At 46.0% G+C, this 21,096-nt stretch overlaps 1 protein-coding gene across 3 annotated transcripts in view; it reads left to right on the forward strand.

Moving 5' to 3' along the window:
• Positions 1-260: 260 nt before the first annotated feature.
• Positions 261-21,096, forward strand: part of rreb1a (ras responsive element binding protein 1a) — a 54,876-nt gene continuing 34,040 nt past the window's right edge. For 2 of the 3 annotated variants that reach the window (XM_086150688.1, XM_086150690.1), the window contains exon 1: positions 261-816. The gene's annotated coding sequence lies outside the window, so the exon portion shown is untranslated. The remainder of the gene's footprint in view (positions 817-21,096) is intronic. The other variant, XM_086150689.1, reaches the window with a different exon arrangement.

Consider the following 21,096-nt stretch of genomic DNA (forward strand, 5'->3'; position numbering starts at 1 on the left):
AAAAAAAAAAGGGACGGTTTCGGGACCCCCCCTCTCTCTCCCCCGCAACCCCCCAACCCCCGCACCGATGCTGGTGATGCGTTCACGGCTCAGGAAAAGAGGAAGACTCCGGTAACAGTTGCGCGTAAAGAGAGATGCTTGGTGGCCACGTCCCCTTGGAGACTGGAGAGACAAACACGTGATGAGCTTTACTTATCAGGTTTAGAGGAGGAGGAGGAGGAGGAGGAGGTGGGGGAGAGAGAGAGAGAAAGAGAGAGAGAAAGAGAGATAGACGCCGAGGGACGCGGAGGAGAGGCCGACGCAGAGGTAGAAGCCGAAACAGCCGTCCAAACTCCACTTTTTTTGGTGGGGGGGCCGTCGACGAGTCGTTTTCTCGACTTTTGGAGGAGAGTGGCGAGAGAGAGAGGGGGAGACAGAGGGAGAGAGAGAAAGAGAGAGAGACGGGAGGAAGAGAAGAGAAGAGAGGAGGGGGTGGAGGAGGAGGAGGAGGAGGGAGGAGGAGGAGGAGAAGCCGGAGTAAAGTTTGTCCAAGTTTGCACATCCCTTCGGAAACGCCATTTTGATTCCTCTTCTCTCCGGAGCAAGTTTGCAACCTCCCTCCCTCTCTCTTTCTCTCCCTCCCCCTCTCTCCCCCTTCCCTTCTCATCCCTTTATCGTCGCTGTTATTTTTATTACTATCCATCATCATCATCATCATCAACATCATCATCATCATCGTCGTCATCATCATCGCCCCCACCTCCTCCACCACCTCCACCATCATCATCCTCGCCACGATGTCTCGGCGCAAGCAACCCAACCCCAACAAAGTCAAGCGTAAGTCTCCTCTTTTTATTTTCTCCTCTCCTCCCCCCTTTCTCATCACGCTTCCTCCATCGTTTCGTGACTTGGGGTGTTTTTTTTTATTTTATTTTATTTTGCCGTGTGCGTGTGTTTGTGTGTGTCGGGGAGTTTCTGCGCCTCGTTGAAGGCGAGGAAAAGTTAGGGAGGGAGGGAGGCTTCGTTTTTTTTCTCTCTCTCTCTCTCTCTCCTCTCCGCGTTGCTTCCTAGTTTGATGCGCATCCAAGCGGTGGAATTCAAGCCCTGCTCTCTTCCTCATTCACTTCGACTTTTGGCCCGACATCGCAAACAAGTTTTTATAATACATATAAACTTTCGACCGCGACTTTGCGGCGTGTGCGTGTGTACTTTTTTTTTATTATTTTTTTTATTTTTTTCGGAGAGGGGGGGGTTGTCTCTGAAGGCTGGAGGGGCTTCGTTTCCCCGTGTGTGTGTGTGAGTGTGTGTGGCGGGGGGGAGGTGGCAGCAGCGGGGGTCAAAGTCTGCTCGCGGCCGGAGTCGAGCATCCATATCTCGGGTGCACTTTGGTCGGAGCCTCGCTGCTAGTGGCCATGTGTAAAAAGCTACCAGACACGGTAGTCAAGCGCCCGGCAGCCACTCGGTCCACTTCCTGTTTTCCTCTTTCAAAGTAAAACACCTGTTGCTCTTTTAGCTGAAGACACAAACTTTGACGCGCTCGGTCACTTGCCCCCCCCCTTTGAGATAGGACGGGTTTATTCGTAAATATTTTATATCGTCTTGGGATAAATAATAAAACTGAAATTTAGGTGCAACGCTTCATCTTCATACCCAATGTGAGAGCAGTAGTCAATTGCTATGGGGCGTTTTACGGTGAAGGGCCGATCTGTGGACTTTCCGTCCCACTTGTTGCTAACTGCGGCTATGTGGATGGCGCTGCCGTGACCTTGCCCAGACATATTTGGCAAGAAACCGACCCCCGTTCATTTCCTAAGCACATCAACCCGTCGACCAGGCGCCTCGAACCGTATACCTGTTCGACGGGCTTTCGAGTTAGCGGCACTTTCGGCGACTTTTCGCCGTGTTTCAGGGGACCCCCCCTCTCCCCTCTCTCTCCCCGTTGACTCGCCGCCAGCAGCATCGACGTGACGCCTGTTGCATCCTCCTCCTCCTTCCCCACCACCTCCTCCTCCTCCTTTTTTTAAAGCCTCACTTTTCTCTCTTTCGACACCATCGTCCAAACTTCCACTTTAAACGTTAACCCGCCGCCCGCTCCTCCGCCTCAAACCGCCTCCCCGGTTGTTAAACCGTCGACTTTGCTAGCTTCGGCCGAGCTAGTTAGCCGTTAGCTTTCGCTGTGTGCCCCCCCCCCCTCACTCCCTTCTTTCAGACGTATATTTCCGCGTCGTGGCGCAAGATGCTGGCTAGTTAAAAAAGTTCAACAGGATAAAAAGTGCCTTATTTTCACGTTTTCACACCGTGCTCGGGAGTTTGTTATCTGCGAGGCGAGTCAATGATTGATGGACTTGGTTCTGGGTGTTGGAGTCGCAGGCGGCGGGGATGGACTGATGAATGTTCCTGCTCCCAGTCTCACTCAACTGGTTAGATAATGGTTGCTAGGGATTCCTCTCTCTCTCTCTCTCTCTCTCTCTCTCTCTCTCTCTCTCCCTCATACTCCGCAGTTCACAAAACAATTTTATTTCCATGGCACTAAATAACAAAAGTGTTGTGTGTGTGTGTTTTTCTCCCTTTTTGTGTGTGTGTGTGTGCTTATCCAGGCCATTCTGGTTCTGCTGGCTTTTTTGCAGTGCACTTTGTTTCTTCTTGATGTGAAGGCTTGTGTAACTCACTTGTTGTTGTTTTTATTTTTATAAACACACATCTGGAAGATGCAAGGGTTTTGTTGGAGACTTTGCATGCGGTGGAGGGGGGCTCTAGATGTGCAACTTTTTATTTGCGAACCCCGGGGCGCGCTAACCTACTGTTTCAGTACATCGCGTTGATTTTATCAAACGGACACCGCGAGGCCTTTAGACGCTGACTTTAGTTATCCCGGACGGAGCTCTTTAATCAGCTGTTAATCAGTGACTGATAATCAGCTGTATTGATGAGGGATCACGCCCCCTTCACTTCGATGGGGTTTCATGGAGAACGCCGGCGTTGGCCGACTAGTGATAACCTGCCTGGACCGTTCATTGTGGCTCGTTCCCCTTTTCTTTATGCCAGATGATAAAAAAACAAGTCTTCTTTTGTTCCCACTATTCGGAGGTCAGAGGTCAGAGTAGGATGCCATAAACTCCCAGTCTACCGTAACTATAGGTTTAGAAGCTCATCCTTTTTTTTTCCCCAGGTTGTGGAAGGTATTCAAAGAATTTAAAGTTTCAATCCAGGTTTTTGAAACCCCTCCTCCAGATCATTGATTATCAACTATCTTAAAAAAAGCTAAATACATAATCTAGAATTTATTCAAAAACACATTTTAATGAGTAGTGGCTTTAAGAGAGGCCCCAACATCAGCCAGTGAACTGAGAAATGTCAGCAAATTGACACGGAGAGGAAGGAATAATCTTAGATGTGGAGATGTTCTCCTTCGCTTCCCTCATTACATGGCGGGGCCCCGATCCGAGCGTGGGCCACTCTTCAGGCTGGAGAAGTACAAATGCACATTTCAAAGGTTATTTAGTAGTTTGGCGTCTGTCAGGTAGTCCAGCTCCCGCTCCCGTGGTCCTCCTGCTCCTCCTCCTCCTCCAGTTAGCATTCCAGTACGAAATTCAACACGGAGGCCGGGGCGGCCCTCGGCGACAGGCGCTCGTCTCTGGCTCTCAGTAGCAAACTGGCCGTCCTGTGGAGTGTGGGGCGGGGGGGTTCAACACGCCTGGTTTCACTGTTTTCAAATGGAGATGTGTGTGTGTGTGTGTGTGTGGTGCGGGGGAGGTGGTGGCGGTAGGGTGGGGGGGGTTGTGGACATCAAAACATCAAAGTCTTGCAAATTCCTTTGCAGTCGAAATGTCTTCTCTGCCTCTCGGCGCCGTGGCAACAGAGAGGATGCTTCCCTCCGCTCGCTCTCTTCCTCTCCAGCTCGGAGTCCATGATGTGTCGCTCGCTCGCAACACAAAGGCCGTCTTGTGTGATGGGACACACACTCTCTCACACACACACACACACACACACACACACACTCAGACAGAGCCGGCATGTAAAGGCATGATGTAGCCTGACAGCCAGGGGCAGCCATGCCTGTTTTTCTTTCAGTTCAGGTGATTAAAAAAACGGTTGACTTGAAGTTTGACAGAATGCTCCTTTATCAACCCCAAATTTCACTTTTTAACCTCTCGTTGTTCCCCCAAGGGATTTTATTAGCCCCTTTACAGATACAGCCTTGTGTCTCCTCTGCAAATTAATACTCATCTTCGTGTTTTTCTGCAAGAGGCCCATTAATATTTAAAAAATATAACAGAAGAATATTATCATATTTGTGATAACATGTGATTTGACGATGATATTCCAAGCAGCTTGTTTTGTTCTGCGACATAAAGGAGTAAGAAAAATCATTGGTAGTTTCAAAATGTTATTCCTAAATCAGGATTTTTTTTAATTGAATATGAAACAAAATGACCTAAAGCATGTTTTAAATATTACAAATCAAGCCTCTAAAACACAGCTGTCACACACAAAGAGATGCTTAATGGTTTTAATTGGAGAATTTCTTTAGTAGTATTGCAGTATTTAACTGTGTGTGTGTGTGTGTGTGTGTGTGTGTGTGTGTGTGTGTGTGTGTGTGTGTGTGTGTGCGCGTGCGTGCGTGCATGGGCGTGCGCGTGTGGTAATGGGGGGTTTCAGTGGGATATGTGTGTGTCTATGGGGACCCGAGTGAACGGCTAATTAAAACCTTTCATCCTCCCTCTGAGAGGCTTGTTGTCTTCACATTAACCTCATTTAACACACACACACACACACACACACACACACACACACACAGTTGCAGTCACTTGACCAGCTACTATATCCAAATTAATCAACTTCAAGTGATGCCTGCTTTCTTGTATTGCATAAAACTTAAACTTAACTGGTTTTAGAGAATTGAGGGAAATAAGGCTTTTAGATATAATAATATTTAAGAAATATAAGAAAAAAATTTTCTTCTCTGTTTTTTTTTTTTTTAAGAAGAGAGAAATGAAACAATGATTGTGGGAGGAATCCGTTTTTGAAAAGGGGAGAAGAGATAATTGTTGGAATGGCTTCTGGAATAAAGAAAACGAGGAGTCATTTGGGAGAATCATTGTTTTTACATGGGAAAATTAAAACAAAATCACACTGACAGATTTGTGTATCGGCATGTGTGTGCGTGTCCTGCTGCTGCAACCTGCCACGCTTGGCCTCGCTGCAACGACAGATGTCTTTTAGGCCTTTGGGTGCAAAGGCCTTTCCTGGTCATGCGGAAAAAAAATACACAACTTTTATGTCTTTGGTCAAATTTTCAGATCTCAGTAACCAATCGGGAGGAAGAGCTTCCGCTTGTAATTCTAAGAGTTTGCTCATCAGTCGGGAGCGGGAGGAGTCTCCAGGACGGAGGCGGGGCGGCAGGCGCTTCGTGCCCCTTGGGGGCTGCCGCTGGTCCGGAGCCGGCCGGACCCGGTCAGAGCTCCGCCGGCTGGGCTGGGGTGGGGGTTGGGGTGCTCCACACATGGCTGGACGGGGCGCCGTTCCCCGTCTCTGCCTCCCCGGTGTCTCTCTCCCTCTACTGTGCCCGACCTCTATTTATAGACCCGCCTTTTTTAGATAAGATTATGTTTCATCCCCCAAGTGACCAGCAGCAGCAGCAGGAGCAGGAGGAGCAGTAGGAGGAGGAGTTCACATGCCGCTGAGAAAAGTGCAGGAAACTGCCTGAAAGTGGGCAGCAGAGCCGCGAGCTGTTAATAAGCTGCAAGTCGGCCACTTCAGGCCTCCTCTCTGGGGTGGGGGGTGTTAAACACAGAGCCATGTTTTGCATGAACTCCCCCCTCCCACCACCACCCCTCCCCCTAGAGCGTGAAAAAGCTATCTAGCTAGGAATCGCCTGGAAATTTGCATGGAATTCCTGAGAAATGGACAGGATTCAAGATGCGGCTGGTCTCCTTGGGCTTAGCTTGGATACGCAGCGACATATATTTATATATGTAAAGGAGGAATTGCACAGAAAATGGTGGCAGGAATCAGTTGGGCGTCGAAGAAAAAACGAGCGAGAAACGAGGCGCGTCCATCCAATCAGAGATGCTCCGACCCTTAGAAACCCCCCTTTTTTTCCAACTTCCTAGGATTTGCTCTTTTCACCCCTTGCCCAGCCGTTTTTTTTCCAAGGCTCAATCGGGAATATTCATATATCTATTCCAGTTGCATTGAACCTCGAGACAAACACTCCATGTATTTTGTTTCCTCTACTTATAGTTTCATAAGATCGGCCCGAGGGAAGGTAAAAACTTCCCGCTGCGTGAAACGAACATGAATTGATTACGGGGCAACCTAGACGGGGTCCTTCCCCCTCCCCGGGGTCTGATGGTGGGGGTTCGGGGTTGCCGGGGGACACGGAGAGGTGTGGAGGAGGAGGATGGAGGCCGGGACGGGGGAGGGAGTCAAACCGTCGCGGCCTCCGGACCAAATGGCTCATCAAAATTTGGCTTTGCAGCATCGATGGTGAGCTCGGAGGATGATCTGGGTATGTAATTGAATGACTTATCGATCGGGCCAAAAAAAGGGGAAATAAAAAGTAAAGGTGATGTGGCCTACATTACTACATATTTTCTTAAAATCAAAGAGAAATATTTTCAATTTTTGGAAAACTTTCCAAATCAAGTTTTTTTTTTTGTCACTTGCAGCCTTCAATGGACACTAAATCCATATTTCATGTAAATGAAGAGCAGTGAATGTCAATGGTTTTTTTCAAATTTTCATTTTATTTAAAATTTGAAACGGATCAAAAATTGACAAATTAATTTTCACGACCTGTGGTGAACGACCTGCGTCGAGTCTGGACACACAGAGATGCACCCGCTGTAACTTGAGATACGGTGCTGAATAAAGTAGGACACACACACACACGCACACACACACACACACACACACAGACACTCATGCACACGCATGCATGCACACACATATGGTCAAACTCATCTGATGGGCCTCCTCCCATGGAACTGTGTTTGTGCGGGACTGGTGTTTCACACGCGCGCACAAACACACACACACACACACACACACACACCAAGCCCACCAGCTTGCGGTCTCCCTGCCAGGGTTTAAAATTAGGCAAGAGCTCAGTTATACATAAGTACGCACACACACACACACAAACACACACACAAAAACATAGCTAACTTTAGTGTATGGACTATATAAAGTAGCGTGCGTTTGTGTGTGTGTGTGTGTATGTGTGTGTGTGTGTGTGGCTGAAGTCAGCTGGTTTAGATGAACTCTTGTTGTTGATTCACTACAGGAAATGATGGGCTGCCTCTGCTGGGATGGGTTTTATAATTCACACACACACACACACACACACACACACACACACAACTTTCAGTGTGCAGCCGGTGTTTCTCCAAATGAGCTCCGCGTCAGTGAGGTCTCCCGTTTCCCTGCAGGGGCGTCGAGTTTCATCAGTTCTCGCCGAAATAAAAACAAAATAGGTCTCCGAAGGTTTTAACGTCATGTCTCCAGTTTCAGCCTGTGATGGTGCGGCAATCACTCCCCACCCAAATCCACCAGCGCATGGATGCGCTCTCAGATTTGTATCGTCAGGTCAGAGGTGTTTCTACGGGTTCCAGGTGTGTTGGGTGACTTGCGGTTGGGCTAGAAAGACAGGGTCACGTCAAGGTCATAGCAGTGTGTGTGTGTGTGTGTGTGTGTGTGCGTGTGTCTGATCGCTGCTTTCCATTTCCATGTGGTCTCAGATGGGCGGCTGACATGCAGCAAACCCCCTCCATCCTCATCCAAAATGCCATCTTTTAATGCAGATCAAGGAAATCTAATGGTCTTATCATAATGACGTTTACTTGACTCCTTCGCTAATTTCCTGCTAAATGTTAAGAGCCTCCATCATTTTAATTTGCGCACATTTGAGGCCTTTTTTTCCCCTCCACCTACTGGTTCCCAATCAAACAGACCTCAAGGTGATTCAGTCAAAAAGGACCAAGTAGGTTTCATTTCAACTGATCCTTCAGGTGTGTGTGTTTTCTTTAAACTGATTCGGTAACTGCTCAGGTAGGAGAGGTTCCCGGTGGCACTCGTTGCATGCGGAGTCATCCGGGGTCGAAAGCTTATCCCTCCCTGCTTCAGCACTCTCGCTCCCCCTTTTTTTTCTTTTTTTATTTTTTAAACATAATCAGACGCCGGTTGCTCTTTGACACGCAGAATCATAAACCGCCGTTCGGAAAAGCTCTCCCGAGCATCCTCCTCCCTCCCTGGCTCCTCCCTCCCAACCTCCCCAACCGTGACATTCTTTCACAGCCGAGCCGCTCGGACTTTGGACTGGCAGTAAATACGGCTCGGCGTGTTTGTACGAGCGGCGGCCGGGCCGTTCGCTCGCTCGCTCACTCCCAATCTTCTTATCAGCGAGCGTCAGGCCGCGCCCAGCCGCTCCGAGCGCCTGGCATCCTATACAACTGGTCTGGCCTCCCGTCGCAGCCTCACATCAGCAGCCGCGGCTCGGCCGGGCCGTCAGAAGCCGCCGCCACAGCTGGCGCTGCACCGAAAACACTCAACATTTTATCACAACAAAGCTTTTTAGTTTGCAACCAACTGCTGTTTGTTCTTTTTCCTGGAACTAAAAGGGAAGGCCTCATTGAAGAAGGCCCTTCTTTAAAGTAACATGAATGAAACATCAATTGGGTCGGGGCGGCGCGCCATAATCTCAAGTCGTGTCAGGAAAAAAATGTTTAAAATGAAAGGAAAATGAAAGAGAATCTACCAAAAGGAAGTTGTTCGGGGTTGAACATCAGCCAGATATTAGACCACCGCCACCCAGGATCTCACAACCCTCTTGACTGTTTGTGCCATTTTTTTTCTCTCCCCTCCTTCTCCTTCCTTACCATGTATTTATTAAAGTTTCATTTTTTTGCATCAATGTGACGTTGCGCCGTATCCATGGTGAAACGCCATGGTCGCTGCGGGAGAAATCTGTGCAGGGGTGGGAGACACAGTGACCTCACTTTCCTGAGGAAAAAACAAGAAAATGAAAATCTTCTGGAATTTGGCACCCAGAAGCACATTTTATTTCTCTATTTTCACCCAAACAAATAAAAATAACGGTATTTTAAAATGAAATTAAAAAAAAAAAAATGCGATCCCCTTCCCTCTTTTTCTGCAGGAAGTGCATGCTGCACATCTCCCTGGAAACTAAACGTCTGCTCTTAATTTGAAGTGTGGCAACACCCAAATAATCAGATCCCTAATCCCAGGACAGAAAACCTGTTTTCTTTTTTTTTTAACTTTTGCAGCTTATACTTTTTTACCCCCCCCAACCTCCCGATCAGGCTGCAGACAGGAAAGAGTTAAAACCAACTTAAAGCCACGATGGGTGGCTGCAGCTTCACCAACCCGTCCCCTCCCCTCCCCCGCTCTCTGCTGACTAAACAGTTTGTCAGCTGGCTGCTGCTCAGCGGAGGAGGGGGAGGCTGGAGGGGGAGGGGGAGGGGGAGGGACGCCTGGACAGCGGGTGGTGGTGGTTGAACTTTAAGGTGTGGGAGGGGGGTCATCGGTAGTATGAGCGTGATGGTGGGGATGTGACGGATGTGGAAAATTTAACCCCCCCCCTTTTTTTTTTGTTTTCCAAAACTCAAAATTTTCAATGATGTTTAGAAATCCTCTCTCACGGATATTTCAATATGCTTATTTTTAATGTGCTTCATCGTTTTATTTTTTGAATAATGCTTGTTGTGCTCGAGCTGGTTCGCTTGCAGTATATTTCAGAAAAGATCAAAATTAGTCATAATCCTGGCTTTTACTTTCTCCCTCCCTCACTCTTTTTATTTGTTGATGTATTTATTTATATTTCCTGTATGTAATTTGCACCCCATTCTTACTCATGCTTGATTTATGTCAGAAATATGATCAATTGCTTCCTTTGGCCTTTCCCTCACAAGCACAAGCAATTTAGTTTTCAGAAATAAATATAAAAATATAAACAGAATAAAACAAAACCTATATCTATCTACGTGTGTGTGTGTGTGTGTGTGTGTGTGTGTGTGTGTGTGTATAGATACTGTATCTTAACAAAACAAATACACACGCATAAAAAAACGGTAATTTCTTACTAACTTTTTTACTAAACCTGTCAGGTTTACTGGATATTTTTTATTTTTTTATTTTATTTTTAAGATTCTCTCCAAAATGCAGGAGTGGGAATTTTTCTCTTCTGCACATTATTTATTTATTTAAAATTATTATTAATTTTTTTTATTTATTTTATTTTTGTTTTAGGAGCCAGGGCACATATACTAGCAGGGGATACTTGTTTTATTTTGAGTGCTGAGAATCCGGAAACTCTTCAAGCTGGATTTGCATTCAAAACGAATTGAAAACCACAAATGTCCCGAATAGTGGGCTAGCAGGCTAGTGGGCCTGAAGTGAAGTAGCCTCAAACAGTTGAGGCTGAACGGTTGGATGCGCCTGTGATTGACAGGTGCCCTATACACACACACAGACACACACTTGGATGCACAGTGTGTGTTGTGTGCACGTGTGAAGGGACTCACAGATGAGAGATGTCTGCTTGCTTTTTTTTTTTTTTTTTTAATGTAGAATATGGCAGAGTAAGAAAGAAATAATTGTTTGTGTGTTTGCCAGTGTCTTTGTGTTTTTTGTTTCTGGAGAGGGGACATGTTGCCTGATGGTTAAGTGGTAAAGTTTAAAGTAAGGTCAAGCTAATGTTGGGGTAAGGCTGTCTAACTAATGGAAGGCCGTGTAATGTCCTTACAAGGATGGCTGAGTAAATGTGTGTGTGTGTGTGTGTGTGTGTGTGTGTGTGTGTGTGTGTGTGTGTGTGTGTGTGTGTGTGTGTGTGTGTGTGTGTGTGTAAGTAGCCAGATAGAGCAGAAGCATGTGAATGGAGCCAACAGACCATAATCCCTATTAATCTGACTGTTAGCAAGGCTGTAATCTGTCATACACACACACTCATGCATGCAGGCAACATCAGTCATGAACACAGATTATCATGCTAACAAACACACACACACGCTCATGCATTGTAACAAGAATGCAGCACACACACACACGCACGACCCCTCCCTCCTCTGAAAAGGTACCATTGTTTGTCCTGCAAACACAGGACACACCTCGTTGCCACAGCAACCACTGCCCTGCCACATCCCCCCTCCTGTCCAAGGCTTTACCTCCTTGGTTTGTTCATGCGAGCTAGCACACCTGAGCGTGTGTGTGTGTGTGTGTGTGTGTATATATGTGTGCGCGGGTGCGTGTGTGTTTGGAGAGGCTTGGTGTCTCATTGTGGTTAAAGAGATGGGAGGAGAACGGAGGAACGACTTAAGTTTATTCAGCCCGCAAATCGATGTTGGCGCCGAATTCCATCAGTCGTGCATCCAGGGGACAGTTCAAGCCCAACACCCGGGGTTTAAAAGATAAAGAGCTTCAAGTTGGGTGAAAAATTTAAGTGATTATGAGTAAATGTTTTATGTTTACTCAGACTTAGTTTGCTTTAAATTAGCTGAAATTTTAATGAAAGTCATTGATTGATGAAAATTAACTGAGAGACAAAGTTACAGGGTTGCAGCCTTCCAGTAAATAGTGTGTGTTCTTGTAAATCACATAGTAATCATTACAGGTTTCAAGGAGGCGCACGCACACACACACACACACATAAGCACGCACACACGCACGCAAGCAGGCACACACACTAGATCATCACCCGCAAGTTCTTATCACAGTGACACACACTGAACTCACTTCACCCGAAAAAACACCCGGGAACGGACCTGTAGCAACAAATCGACCATGACCAGACACCTGAGACGTTTGTCTGGAGACATGAAACCAATTTTTGAAAAGTCAAGGTTAATCTTTTAAAAGCGGGTCCTGACGTGTCTGTCCCTTTAAGAAAATCCAGCTCGCCAGGGCAACATGCGTATCTTGCCGTTTCACAACGAAAGTAAACGCCAGGGGTTTCCACATCTCTCCGTCACCGTCCGAACGCCGTGCTGTGATTGGCTCCCTGGGCCTGATGCCACCCCCCCCCCCAGCAACTTCTGTGTTTTGGAACTCATTTGGTGGCTCTCATTTCGAGCCGAGTGAGACGTCACTTGGACTTGGAGGATTGAAAACTGCCAATTTGACGTCTTACCGATGGCGAGGGGGAAATAAGTCAGAATAATTCAGGGTGTAATTTTAATGCCGCGGTCCTTCTACTGCTTTTCGTTGGGTCAGGTGGAATTCTCGGTGGGAGATATTGTATGCTAAGCGGCTGTGTGTGTGTGTGTGTGTGTGTGTGTGTGTGTGTGCGTGAGTGTGAAGGTTCGGCGTCCCTGGGGCCGTTTGTTCTCGGCCTGCAGACAAAACGTCCAAACGTCTGGGGAGATAGGAGCCGAGCAGATGTCTGTCCGTCTGCCTCTTTATCTGCCGCACTGCTGCTTTCCCTTGTTTTTCCTTTGTGTTTTTCTTTCTTTCTTTTCTTGTCCTTCGCTTTCAGCTCTTTAAAGGTGTCAGGCAGAAAGGTCCTGTTTTTAAAGTGTGTGTTTGTGGGTGTGGTCTCAAGTTTGTGTGTGTGTGTGGGGGGGGGCTGCAGCAGGCGTGCCCACCTAACCTCATTCAACTTTTAGTAAAAAAAATTCAATGAAAACCTCCCATGGGAAAGTGTCTCACACACACACACACACACACACACACACACACACACACACTCTTCAGGTGTTTCTTTCTGTGTAGGTGTGCGTGTGTGTGTGTGTTACCCTGAGGCAAAGACACAAAGAGATCCAAAGTCTTTTCAACCAACTGAAACCTGGTCCTCCTCAGCACCACGCCCTGCGCACACACACACACGCACACATGCACACGACTGCCAAACTCACAAGATAATTACTGTGTGTGTGTGTGTGTGTTCAAATGGACTGTAGTTGGTGCCCTTGTTACTTCTGCAGTCACATTTCACACCCTTAAATGAAGATCATGACTACATTACTAGTGAATGAGAGAGTGAATACTTGGATGTCCTTATGTTGCCCCACTTTTCGACCGGAATCGCAGAAGTCCGGCCAGTCTTGTTTGTGGTGTATCAAGTGATGTCCCAGGACAGGATGTGTCAGGCTCGTGCCGCTGAACTCCCTCGTCTTAATCAGAGTACTTCCTGATGGAGTCGTTTGGTGGCTGTCGCGGCGGCGCCACTCATTTTGTTGCCATCGGGTTACGCTGTTACGTAACCTCACGCAGAAAACTCTGGACGTGGTCGTTCACATTTAGTGAGTTCTAAAGTGAAGATGAACACCAGCTGGTGTCTCGTCTCCGCGGCATCAGTCAGATCGGGAGTCGTTGCTCGACCTGCCGATGGAGAATACTCTTCGTCCTCCCTCGACGTTTCTGCTTTTGGTCAGATCGTTGACCAATGGTTCAGAGTCAAGAAGCTGGATAGATGACAGTATTCTATTGAAAGCAAGAAAAGGAAAAAAATTACTGCAATCAAACTCCCAAGAACTATTTGGAGAATTTACTAGCGATACTAGCTGTTCGTACGCTTTGAGATGATTTGCGCAATCATTTCAGTTCCCCTGCAGCTTACGTTGGGATTTCACCCCGGAAGTTTGCTACTTTACCAGCATCACCTGAACAAACTTTCATGTTAAGAGTATTCATTGAGCCACCCAACAGCATTCCCAAACACACTCCTCATTCTGAGGTTTGGAGTGTGTACTCTGAGATGTTCCTCACTGGACCTCTCTTCAGCCCTGTGACCACAGCTTGTCAAGACTTGTTGATATTTTTTTAAAATCTCTTTACATTTTTTTTCCCTTTTTTCTTTTTTTATAAATTTCTTTGTGGGGAATAATCGGCAGCCGCCACGATATTTTCTATAGGCAAATGCAGAGCCAGAGCCTGCCGGAGGAGCACGCCTGGGCACCGTGTTGCCAGCGGCGACGGTTTGCAAAGTTGTGGGCAGTTGCGCGGAAAGAGTCCGATGGCAAGGAAAAAAAGTCAGCGTCCGAATCTGGAAAACAAAACGTTCGTTTCCAGTTTTCTGAAAGCGTTTGCTGCAAAAAACAAGTGTTTCTTTTCTTTTCACCGTGTGTGTGTGTGTGTGTGTGATTGCAATCACACCATAACCCATAACACGCCGGGAGTGTCTGATATTTCTACCTTCAGGGCAATGCATTTTATTTTCCCACTATTTCCCACACAGACTATGTATAATTGTCAAGTTGATGTAAAGATTCTTCTTTTAAGAACGCAAGGTTTTTTTTTTATGACCTCCGTACTTTTTACCGTCTCAAACCTTTTCAACTGAACAACCTTAATTTCCACACACGTTTGTCATGACAACACATTTCCCTGAGCATCATGTTAAGTAGGAAAGACCTCTTTTTTCAAAAAGTTCTGAGCGAAACTAGCTCTGCAAACTCCTTTCTTACATCACTTTAGCACCTCTCCTCCTCCTATTTTCCCCGCCTCTCCCTCCCTCGTGCACTTCTGTTTTCTCCCCCCTCCTGTCATACAACCTAATCTCATTTTTGCCCTTGTGCGTCGACATTTTTTCCCCTCCCTCTGCAACTCTCCCTTCTTACTTCCTTATCAGCCTGACCTCCTCCTCTCTCTCTAATATGGAGGGACTGGGATTCAGCGGGGAGCGGGGCATTCTGGGTAATGCTGTTCTGCAGTCCCTTCCTGTGTGGCCCTTTATAATACGACAACAACAAAAAAAAATAAAATAGAAATCAGCAGAAAACTCTGGTAAACAGTTTTGCCCATCACTTGCACATATGTGTGCGTGTGTCTTTGTATGAGCAAAGCTGCTTCCTGCTTCCACCCCAGACAGGAAGTGGAGGATACTGTGTGTTGTTTCAGCATCTGTGCGGCTGATAAGGGGCGGAGGAGGCTCCTGGAGTGGACTTTGTGTGTCAGTAACACATTAACTCGAATTATCTCCAGGAGCACTTTGATCCTGCTGTATTAAAAGACGCCGTAAAACCAGTTTTTCTGGTAGTGGGACGAAAAAAAACCCCGATGAGAGGCGGCATCACAAGAGTCCGGGCTGCGCTATCGCGTTCTGCCGGCGTGACACAAGATTACGACGAAGATGAGCCTTTGCTTGGCAGCATCGGGTTTATCCTCAGGCTTAGATAAGCTAGCATTTATTCCTGAGGTAAATTAGTCCTAAAAGTATGGCACACCCCATAATGTCCCGGTTTAAACTACTTTTCCCTGTTTCATTTTTGACACAAAGAAGAAAATGCGCCTAACACTTACTGTCACGTCTTGAACTTTTTTTTTTATGTTATTTTTTTTTTTTTTTGATGTAAGGGAAATATACGAGTGCATTCCTGTTCAACTGGTCACAACTGGAAAAAGTTTGTCCTGCTCAGCAACAGCTGTTTTCAAACGGGGAGACACACACACACACACACACACACACACACACTCACACACACACAGCTGTCAGATATGGGATGGGAGGGTAGCAGGCAGCCAACAGTCTGATTGGCTGACGGTTCGGCCTTGTACTTTAGCCTGCTTCAGATAGAGAGAGAGAAAGAGAGAGCAGAAATAAGGAAGTGATGAGACTTAGCATATGATGCGCGGACAAACTAGTTTTTTTTTTTTTTTTTTCCCCACAGTGACTTTTTAACCAATGCCTCACAATAAATATAAACAAGGTGACGCCTGAGGTGAGACTCCGGAAATAGAAACGAAGGGGGGTTAAAATAGGAAGCGGGATCATGGACATTGGTACGAGGATGTGCCGGATCCCTGGACACCGCAACACGTGTTCGGCCAATAGTCAAGTCAGCCAGCTCCCCCCCCCGATTCAGGACGTGTGTGTTTTTATGTAACGCGATTATGTGGCGACGTTTCGAGGGGGTTTTTTCCTCTCCTCGTTGTGTTCAATATCCCATCCTCATCCAGTCTCAGTCCACTGTAGGAAAGAGAAGCGATGCATTGCGAGCATTCTGATTGGCCAGGTGTTCTCCCGATTTGAATACAGGAGTCAATGTAAACAAGACCTGCAAAACATATACACACACACACACACACACACACACACTTTCATCTCTTTCTTGCTCTCCCTCTTAAAACCGTCCATCTGAACGTGCGTGTCAGATGATAGTCTCTTTGATTTCATGTGAAAACTTAAAGTGTGCGTGTATGTGTGTGTGCGCACGTGTGTGCATGCATGTTTGCATGCGTGCGTGAGAGAGAGTGTGTTCTGCCCAGAGGCCTCCCAGCTTGTTGATACACGCCAGAGTCAGTTGGAGCTCTGGACTTACTCAACACAAACACACACACACACACACACACACACACACACACACACACACACACACACAGGTGGTGAAAGACTTTGCATACAAGGGAAGATGATGAAGATGGAGGCGGAGGTTGGTGCTGTTGAAACTTGAGCAGATGTTTCTTCATCCCAGCGATACGATCGGTGACTGACTTGAGTCAGGATTAGTACGGATGCGACCAACGAGGCTAAACCTCATTATCAAGTTCCTCTTTTTATTATTTTTTTTTTTACTGTATAAAATTGGAACGAGGCTGATGTCAAAATTAACACTTGAAAAAAATATTTTAATTAATCACTAAGAATTGTTTTATCTTTATTTCTTTGAGGCCTTTTTGTGTAATTGTTTATTTATTTTTTTAATCTCACCGCCAATCTCTGCTCAGTAGCGTCACTTTTATTTCAAGAATCTGATGATTTGATGCAAGCCCCCCTTCTTTAGTAAAAGTCCTGGTCCTCAGAAGCAAGTCGTCTCTCCGCAGATGCATTGTGTGTGTGTGTGTGTGTGTGTGTGCGTGTGTGTGTGTGTGTGTGTGTGTGTGTGTGTGGGTGCGAGCAAGTCTCCCGCTCACTCCAGCTTCACGACACACACTTGTATCTGTCAGCCCACAAATATGTGTGTAAGAAAGACACACTCGCGCACACACTACCAGTTGTGTTAGCAGATACGCAGGCGGTGTGTGTCCCAGCTGTTGTGCGTGCATGCGTGCGTGCGTGTGTGTGAGGGACCAGAATGAATGTGTTACTTGTTGAGCCACGAGACAGCTGCTGGAGGATGATGGAGGGGGGACACAGTGGAGAGGGGAAGTGATGGAGGGACGTGTGGAGAGAAAGTAGAGTGTTATTGAGCAAAATAGAGACACCGCTTTCTGAGACCATCACCCCAATAAAAAAGTAAAAGTAAAACACTCAAAATAATTCAGCTTCAATTTCAAAAATTCAACATTTTTTCCTCAGTTCCAGCTGAATTGTCAGTTTTGGGGTATTATCTTGGACTGGATTCTTATAGTTTGCTTATATTGTGATTTTTTTTTTCTGTATATAATTAGCTTTCTGGCCCGAGTGTTTGTATGTGTAAACCTGGCAGCACTTCTGGCGCCGCTAGATTCAGAGGCGTCTTAAAACCAAATAATTTATTCTATTTAAGTGTCGTATTTGCGTTCTAAACCCTGTGATGTCGGAGATATAGGAGCAGTCGTAGATGCAAACACACTCACGGACACACCCCTGGTCACAGGCCAGTGTCACACTGAACATCTGTTTACAGCGAGGAAACACAACCTGACAAACACACATGCTAACAGTTTAGCATCTGCTGACTCCAGAGTGAATAAAGCTTTCAGAAAATGGGGAGGGGGGGATGTAGGGTGGGGGAGTCGCCTGGCAGGGGGGCAAGTGGTGGTGATTTGGGGTGGGGGTGGGGGGGTTACAAGTGGCCAGATCACAAACACACACGCTCACTTACAGCCAGGTTAGCATCTGTTAGCATATAGTGAATGAATAGAGCCTCAGAGCAGCAAGTCGAGATCGTTGGCTGTCGGCGACACCTGTTAGTGTGTGAGAGTGAGACAGCTGCTCGGCACGTTGACAGGGACCCCACCTCCACCCCCCTCCAGCCCCATCATTGTGGCTGTATTTACAGAAGAAGCAGCGTCGGAGCCGTGCCGCGCAGGGAAAGTGAAAGTCGTGGGACAAATCAGCTGACTTGAATTTTCCCGCAGCCTTCTTACACCCCCCCCTCCCCATTTTTGAAAAATATAGTATATGTATGAGATATGTATATGTATAAGGAATCGAATCCCCCGCTCCCTGAAAAAGGGGAAGCAGCACAGTTAGCTCTCTCTTTCTGCACCGTCACGGGATTTTTTTTTTTTTTTTTTGTGTAGTCATTCGGACATTTAAATACCAGTAATATGAAGCTGACGGTGCACTTTCAAAAACGTTTCTTTTTGGAACTCGATTTGAACAAATGATTGATAATTAATTCTGTTTGTAAAATGGTCTGACTCGAACCATTAAGTTGCCGAAATAAAGGGCCCGGACACATTTTGATAGGTTAAAGTGGAAATTAAATACGTTTTTATTTTAGAAAGTTCTTCACTGAAGGGCTAGATGAATGTTTAATTAATTTAATCCTATCGTGCGTTTTTTTCTTTTTTTTTAAATACTCATCTGCTATGTTGTAGGAGTGTTCCAAATCTTTGTCGTGGGGGATGGAGGGGGTCATGACACATCTGAGGACATCAAGGCCTTATAAGGCTTTATAACATCATACGAGGCCTGTCTCTTTCGGTTCTGCATCTGTAAAGTTTCTCTGTTGGGTTGTAATTTGTTTTTTTTTGTTGTCTTTTTTGCTTGTTTTTTTGTTGTTGTGCCCCCCCCCCCCCCCCCCCCCCTCCACACACACTCACACACACACACACCTGCCCCAATGCATCCCGAGCCACAGGATCAGACTTGAACCCTCGGCGGCTCCAAAGAAGCATGTTCCGACTCATCTGTGATAAAGATGCTCCGGCAGTAAAAGGGAGAGAAAAAAAAAAGACAGAATAGCCGCGCTTCTGCCGGGAGACATCGGGCGTGTGGCCAGCCTGGCCGGCCTATCGGCTGCCAGGTTACAGAGGGGTGGCAGGCGGGCCAGCCAATAGGGGAAGAGTTTACTAGGCAGGATTAGGACGCGAGGAAGCGGCTCATCTGGTCTGGCCGGATTCTCTCTTACTCCGTCTTTTCTCACTTCCTTTTTTTTTTTTCACAAAGTACCATCCACACCCAGTAGATCATCCTCCCTGGTGGAACACCCTCCCTCCTCTCATCCTCCCCCACATCTCAACCTAGAGCCGCAGGGTGGCCTCTTACAAAAAGTAGCAGACATGCAGCGTTTCCAGTGACCACCCTGCAGGGTGTATATATGTATATATGTGTGTGTGTGTATACATATATGAGAGTTTTAACAAAGGGAATGTGTTTTTCACTTCTTCCCCAGTTTTTATTTTTTAAATTTTTTGCGATTATGTAACAACCAAACCCAGAACAGTGGTCAACTCCGCTCCAAAGACAGTTAAATCTTAACCCCCTTTTTTTTTTTTTAAAGAATCAACAGAAAGCGGGATAGGGGTTGAAGATGCCCGGTGTTTTGATCGACAGATTCATCCAATGCCGATGATCAAGTTGCGAGTCAAGTCACGTGAAGTCACGTTCAATGACTGGTTGTGGTTTGTGGAGATTCCATGATCAAGCAGTCCGTTCAGACCTTCCTTCTCTGCCGCAACGTCGCTTACCCTTCCTTCCCGCTCCTCCAACTCCTCATACCTTTCCCTCGGTCCCACTCCTCCTGTCCTGCCTCGCTCTTAACTCCCCCCCTTCATGTCCCCATACCTTCTTCTTCAATTGTTTTCCCTCTTGACTTTGTCCCTCCTCCGCTCCTCTCCTTCGCCTCCTCGCCTCCTTTCCTTTGTCTCCTCCTCCAGGCCCCCTCTTGCACTTGTCCGTGCCTGTCAAACCAAAAGCAGAGCGGCATTCTTCACCTCGCACATTCCTTGTGCTGCTCGGCTAGTTATTTTTACCGCCGCACCAGGCCCACCGGCCCCTGCTCTGGAAGCATCTTTTCATCTGCGACTTGCGCTCAGGTTCTTTTTCTTTTTCTTTTTTTTTTCTCTTCTTTTCTCGTGCTGTAGCGGCGGTTTCCGTCGCTCCCAGTCCGCCCAGTTCCTCTTTAACAGACTGGAACCAGTGCTCGGCTAATGATTCATGGCCTGCGGGTCGGTGGGAAAATATGAGACGAGTGTCTTGACGAGTCAAAAGCTTAAGGTGTAACACATTAGGTTTTTTATTTTCGGAGCAAAATTTCACCGCAAAGTTTATTTCAAGAAAAAACAAAATCAATATAAAGTAAGCAGGCGTCACTCCTTTTTTTTCTTTTTTTTTTTTTAAATGGCCATGTTGGCATCAGTTCCATCAGCAACCTCAATATGGGGGACAAGATAAATCCTATTTTTTATTTATTTTGTTTTTAATTTTTTATCCACAGCAAAGTTACCGTGTATTACCCCGCGCACAAGCAGTAATTTGAAAAGGACAGTACTTACAAGCAATAATATATGAAGTATAAATACACCTCTTTCAAACAAATTTTTTCAACTAGTCCGATTTACAGACACAGACAAACAGATAACTGTACCGGCAAAGTATCTATCTCAGAGGATGTTTAATATATTTAAAAGAACTACAATCTATACAGTTGACGACATACAGCACAACATTTTAAAGACATTGTCCATATTGACTGGTTTTGCACTTTTTAACTATGACTGGTACACTTGAAACATGATATTGCTTTTGAAGTGTGTGAACCTAAAACTTTGCATGTTTGTATTTGAAGAGGGCGATTTATTTAATATTTTATATATATGTGTGTGTGTGTGTGTGTGTGTGTGTGTGTGTGTGTGTGTGTGTGTGTGTGTGTGTACACGGTTGTTAAATAATGTGTGCAATGATGACAAATGCTAACAGAAAACATTACCCCTCTTCCCCAGATTTAATGTGCATTTTTTGGAAATAAAGCTTTAGCAAACAAATACAATATATAATCTATGATAGCAGTCGATCCAAATCTGCCATTTAGATTTATAGTTTAATCTTTTTATTCTTTTCCCTCTAATTTTAATCAAATGCTAACTTGGGGTCTAGCTCAGTGCTCTTTGCGTACCCTAATGTGTGATTGAATGATGCTGATACTAACATGTGTTTTTTTATTCTTAATTATTGTTACTATTATTATTATTTTGTAAGCTATAACCCAATTTTAACCCTTTTTTTTTGGCGGT

This window comes from Fistularia commersonii, chromosome 8 (assembly GCF_037954325.1).
Source record: "Fistularia commersonii isolate RoL2024-O1a breed Wild chromosome 8, RoL_Fcom_v1.0, whole genome shotgun sequence".
Classification (NCBI taxonomy): Eukaryota; Metazoa; Chordata; class Actinopteri; order Syngnathiformes; family Fistulariidae; genus Fistularia; species Fistularia commersonii.